Consider the following 6,055-nt stretch of genomic DNA (forward strand, 5'->3'; position numbering starts at 1 on the left):
TGATTTAGATTGGCAATAAAAAGGATTACTAGTCAGTTTCTATCCCGTTCTGACGCGTTTGCCGTAGACGACTGTTTGTGAAATATTTTATTTACAATGTGTTCATGCTAAATTATGTTCACTACAGTCGTCATTCTTTGTCTTTTCTGTGTTTCGTTACAAAAATGTTAATGGGAGACTAATTAATTAATGAATTTGTTACACGAAAACCGAAAGAGTTAGGGGTATTTATCATGAACCAAATTAATATTTCACAATGGTTGGTGCTAGAAAAATCGATACCAAACGTACAAAAGTGGTTATAAAAATCGAGTTAATTATTAATTTTCTTCAAAATGATGAAATTTTCGTGTGATACACGTCAGTATCTCGTTGGAAAAAATCCCTTAATTACTTATGTGTGAAACGTAAATTTTCGGTTTAAATGTCACAGGGATAAAACTATTTGATCCTTTTTATTACGTTTTAAGCTCGATTAATGGAATCACATTTGTCTTTTTATGTATTTTTTATTAAAATATAAACAAAGTGTCCTGTAATGACTCGCTAACTGAATACCTATTATTTCACTGTTTAGAGTCATCAAAGTGAAATAAAACGTTCATTTGGAAAATGTGTTTGGTAGCACTAACTTTTTACTACAAATATGCACATAAGTGTACATTTGGTTGTTAATTAACAATTGATAATTTTCTTTGTTTGTAATGGGAATTAAAAAATTCATTTCACAGTTGACCGTTATGATCATAATCATCTAAATCATTTTCCTGCCGTAATTTATTTATATTCATAGTTTCTACAAATGACTACTTGTAGATTACACAAGTAACTGGAATAACGAACAAACACCGGGCACTGCCATCTATTGGCGTTGAATCTCGTTTTACCTCAAACGAGTTTCCTGCTTCGCTTCTTACTTTCAGCAGTAAAGATTTACAAATTAATGAATTATAAATTTTCACTGCAGGAAAAAATTGCGTGAAAACTGTAATTACACAAAACTGATTAACCCAAAGTAAACACACATTATTTATTACCTCATGCATAATTAATCAAAAATATTGAAAAAACCCATTTTGTGATGCACAATATTCAGCTAAAAGCCGCTCAAATAATTTAGCTCGGAATATGTTTTGTCACAATTAAGGTAAACTGCTTGTTGTCACGACATTTACGATAAGAAAGTCATTTGAGCTACAAATAAAGGAGATTTATCGTTAGTACTTAAAATATTCTATTAAATAAATAGCCGCAATAACGGTAATATTCGTAGGATTCTTAACCACACAAGTATTTCATTTTTTGTTGATGGCCTTATACTAATACAGGTGTTCACCACTGAACTCCCCCATCATTCGTTTTGTGGTAAATATCACTAACGTAATACCACTAGATGTGGTAATTACCCAAAGTGACTCCCCTGCTCATAAAATCTTCATTTGTTGTGTGTTTGCTTTGTTCTGTTTTCTGTAATAACCGTTATTGTTATTAAGAACTTATCAGTTTTCTAGTTGGCGCAAATAGCCTTATTATTTATTAACAATCGTGAGTAAGTGATTAGAAAGTTGGGAAATATTCGTATTTTCAATGACAAAAATTTTACAAACGACTTAACTACTTGTAGACACTTGAGGGTATAAATTATTCTTTATTTTGATGTGTTTGGACTAATCAAATGAATTAATCAGGCTTAGAGCCACAAAAGAATTATTAACGTCTGTAAAATTTATTATAAAATTAATAAGTGTTGCAAGTGGTTTATAGGTTTGCTCAATTGATTAATTTCTACATATTTGTTGTTACAACTGATATTACGGTTATTTCAAAGAATGTAATAAATATTTATTAAAAAACATGTTTGGTTCTTGTATGAACCTATTTGTTAATGCACGTACATTTATCAATTTCCCCATCTTTATTTTGCTATATTTGTCAACTCTTATCGCTACTCTTGACCTTTCGCAACTCTGTCTGCAGTTAGCACACGAAGATATACATGGCATATACATTAAAATGCTAATTCAAAAATGTATTTGACATTAGCGTGATTTCCATGGAGACAATGAAACGTTTTTCGTGGTTTATTGTTCCAAATTGCCCACACAATATTTTCATTTTAAAGAATTAACTACGTTTACAAACGCAAAACAGTGTTTGAATTTGCAACTTTTAACAACAAGAATAACATAGTTGTTACTAGCAAAAATCAGTTTCATAATTAATTATTTAAATGTCATTATTTATTCGTTTTGTGACGTCAATCATAGCCAATTAAAAAAGGCAGCGATTAACAGTTATTTATAGTTTTTGAGAAGCGTAGGATTTTTTCCAATTAATAATTTAATGTTTTTACTAGCTTCAGATTTTCCCGTATTAAAATGCATTAACAATGATACAAATGTGCCGAGTTGAAAAAACTACAAAAGCCTTTGCATGTTTCGTGTCACAGTAAAATAACCATTTTATTGGGCCCTCAATACATACTTCCTTTGTCTGGTAATGGCCTTATTATTCTTGGGGTGGTTTCCGGTTTGTGTGTCAATCTTTTGACCTGTGTGCCCATAAAAAAATTTCTGGGCGGATCAGGTGAGAATAGATAAATTTAAGCTTGTTGGTTTAAAATCATCTCCGCGGTGATCATCGGGTCGTATTTTAATAATCCGAAGCAGAAGCAGCGACTTAAGACCTCAATAAGCGAAGAAGAGAAGTGTAGAAGCGCGTCAAGAAACATTAACATATTTCCTCGCAAGTTACAAGTTTAGTAAGGGGACACGAGGGCCTTCCCCGAGTCTCACTTTGCAGCTGGCGTATTTCAAAAGGCACAGGATGGTGTGAGTAGAACGCAGCCGAAACCTCATTACGAGTGTTTCTATAACAACCACGACCCTTCGAGATTGCGGCTATGAGTGGAAAAGAGGAAGAAACTGGCAAGGAACGAGACAAACTATCACTGCTATCATTTATTATCCGGAAAATTCATGCATGAACTGAAAACGCTCGGACTAGTTCGGTCTTTACGACCGACATCGACCGTTTTGTCTATTTTGTTGTTCTCTTTTTTAATTAATTAGTTAAATTCGCCGACGAGGGGAATTAACGCGCAGCGAAGACTTCTTTATTAAACGCGATTCGAGATTCAATCTGTTTTGATAGAGATCTAGTCGGGGGTGTTACGTTCAAGGTATTTAATCACTCGCTTGACAACCGACGATCAAATTGACAACAATCAACCCTTGCGCTTTTAGAATTACATCCCCTCTTCCACTGCTAATCACTTGATGCGTCCCGACTTTAGACTGTTTTCCTTATAATTAAAAGTTAAATTACTCGAGTCGTTCGATGCAAGAAATTTTTGCTTTCATTAATCTCCGTGAGATCTCTGAGCCGGGGACGCGAATTCGCGCAAAAAACAACCAAACAAATTAATTCCGATTCCTAAAGCCGACCTTAATTAAATAAAAAATAAGACAATGGAAATGAGACAAATAAGTTTCATCATTTATTAATTTGGGTTTTTCACAAACGCAGACGAGATTTGACACACACTGACCCTCAACCGAGTTAAGGGTTTTATAAATGAATCAAACCGGGCGATTTGTCGCCTTCGAGAGCTAGCAATCGGTGATCAAAATGTTGGAAGATTAGTAATAATTAAGTGAGCATTCGCTTAGCGCCGTGAATTTATCGGTAACCTGTAGCCAGCGGGTGCATGAGAATGAACTGTCAACCCTCCCGCGCCTCAAAAGGGAAACTACTGCTATTGTATTCCGCAGCAATGTTCTCTTTCTGCTCTTGTCAACTCCGGGGCATATCATCTAATGTGACTTGTTGGTTGTTGCCGACTATATTTTAAACCGAAATTTATTGTTCAAAAGAGCGAAAAAGCGAGCCTTTCAAATTACTTGCAGATGTAATAATGGAATTTGTCGCGTTAGTTTGAAAAATGTGGTGAAGAGATGACACTCGGGCCATCTATCAAGCCCACTCATGATGAGAACGGCTTTAAAATTCTTATTGGCGAAACAGCATGTCTCGAAACTTTTTCTTCTATAAACCGATCTTATTGAAATTTGTACCACGCGCAACGGCATAAATTGCTTTTCATGACGCACATACCCACACAAAAGTTCCGATGCCGGAATAGGGTGGCCATATCAGCCAATATCGGATATCAATACACAAAATGCTTCTACAAATTTTATACACTCAATCCGATTTTCTCAGCGGGCCTAAGAAGCTTGTCTAACGCAAATACATCAATATTTCAACGCCAGGTTCTAAGTAAGCCTTATTATAAATATGTATTTCCATCACTAGCAAAACACCAGTACGTATACATTGAAGTAATGCGGTAATATCTCCCGTGAATATGGTTTTGTTTGTTTTCTCATACGAGTCATACAGTTTGCAGAAACGTCGAGAATAATTCTGAATCTCATGCACATTTATACCGCGAAATTAGTTTAATTTTGCTCACTTTACGTGTTACTAGTTTATTAAACTAATCAACTTTGTAAAGAGGAATTATCAACTAAAAATGAGAGGATTAAAGCGAAAATGAGGTAACAACGCTTCAGAATGAAACATAAATTAAGCGTGCCAATAAAAAAATATTTTTAAACTTAGAAGTTATCGCCTCATCTTTTATTTGAGTATCGAACTAAATATTGGATGCCAAATACTGGCAAAGATTCCATTCCGGAATATAATGCTGCCATCTACAACTTGGTGTCCGAACTTGATCTTCCTACTATCAAAAGAAAACTGAAACACCATTATACTTCTTCCTCTTCATATACTCCTGTTATTTAAAATTAAAAGTCGGGGCAAGTTGGGACACGGTTATACTCTTGAAAATGATTTTCGTTATTTCGTTCCAAGACAACGCCTCTGACTGTAAAAGTCGTACTAAGTAAACAATTATTTAGACAAATAAAAGTAGGTTTTTCTTAAGAATTGTGTGTTTTCATAAACTTAGTTTTAATATTTATTTTGTTGAGTATAATAATTTAAACCATTTTTACTATTTATGTTTGTTTATTAAAATTAATTTTATTTATTGTTTACTTGAATTCAATTACAAAAGAAAAACACATTTAACATGAGAAACGAATGAACAATAACAATAAATTCTCTAAGGTGATTTCCCTCTAGAAGTCAACCAGTTGCCTATACTATTATGCAATCATTTGATTTTAAAGAGAAATTATTATTTCATTTTGTTTTCAGAGCTTTTGACTTACTTGTGACGACGACATACTCGTACAAACTAGTAAAGATGAGATTTTTCCAATGATACGGTTTTAATTACACTATACACTAGTGTTTTATGAGTTAATTAATTTGTTAACCACTCCTTTTCTTTGTTTGATAACCAAATAGCTAATTTCTTAAACCTTTTAGTTTAGTGATTGGTGGTTAGTTTAATACAGGGTGTCTTAATAATAATTATGGTTTATTTCTGCAATTTCTTTAGATGAGTACTGCTAGTTTTGATTTTTAAATAATTAGTGAATCAAAAAATTGGTTCTATTAACAACAATACTCGTCATGTGATCGTGGATTTTGTAATTTTTAATACTTAAAGAACAGGACAACTGGTTGCATAAAAAAAATTCGGAAATAAGTATACGTAAATCTGTATCAAAAGAAATTGTAGAAGTAGATTAAGGATGTTTATATCTTTTTGAATAAAGCAAAAAATAAGACGATGAAACTTTTCCATTAAAACTGAGTATAACTGGTAAAATAAGAAGAATCTAGTAGATGTTTTGTTGCTCCAAATAAATTCGGACGGTTAATGTGCATGAATTATACTTACCTGTTTGGTATTGACATTTAATGATTTAATTAAGCCAAAATCTATGCATATGCTCGTTGATTTAATCTAATGGTCCGATTGTGCACAAGCTAGGAAGACTGCGAACACTACAATTCGGTTTTGTGGCTTTATTTATTTGCCACAATTAATATTCCATGAAATATGGAGTTCAGTGTAAAGTTATGTGCATGTGTAATTACTTGAGAGAGGAATTGAGGAAGAGAATGAAATAGG

This window comes from Tribolium castaneum, chromosome 9 (assembly GCF_031307605.1).
Source record: "Tribolium castaneum strain GA2 chromosome 9, icTriCast1.1, whole genome shotgun sequence".
Classification (NCBI taxonomy): domain Eukaryota; kingdom Metazoa; phylum Arthropoda; class Insecta; order Coleoptera; family Tenebrionidae; genus Tribolium; species Tribolium castaneum.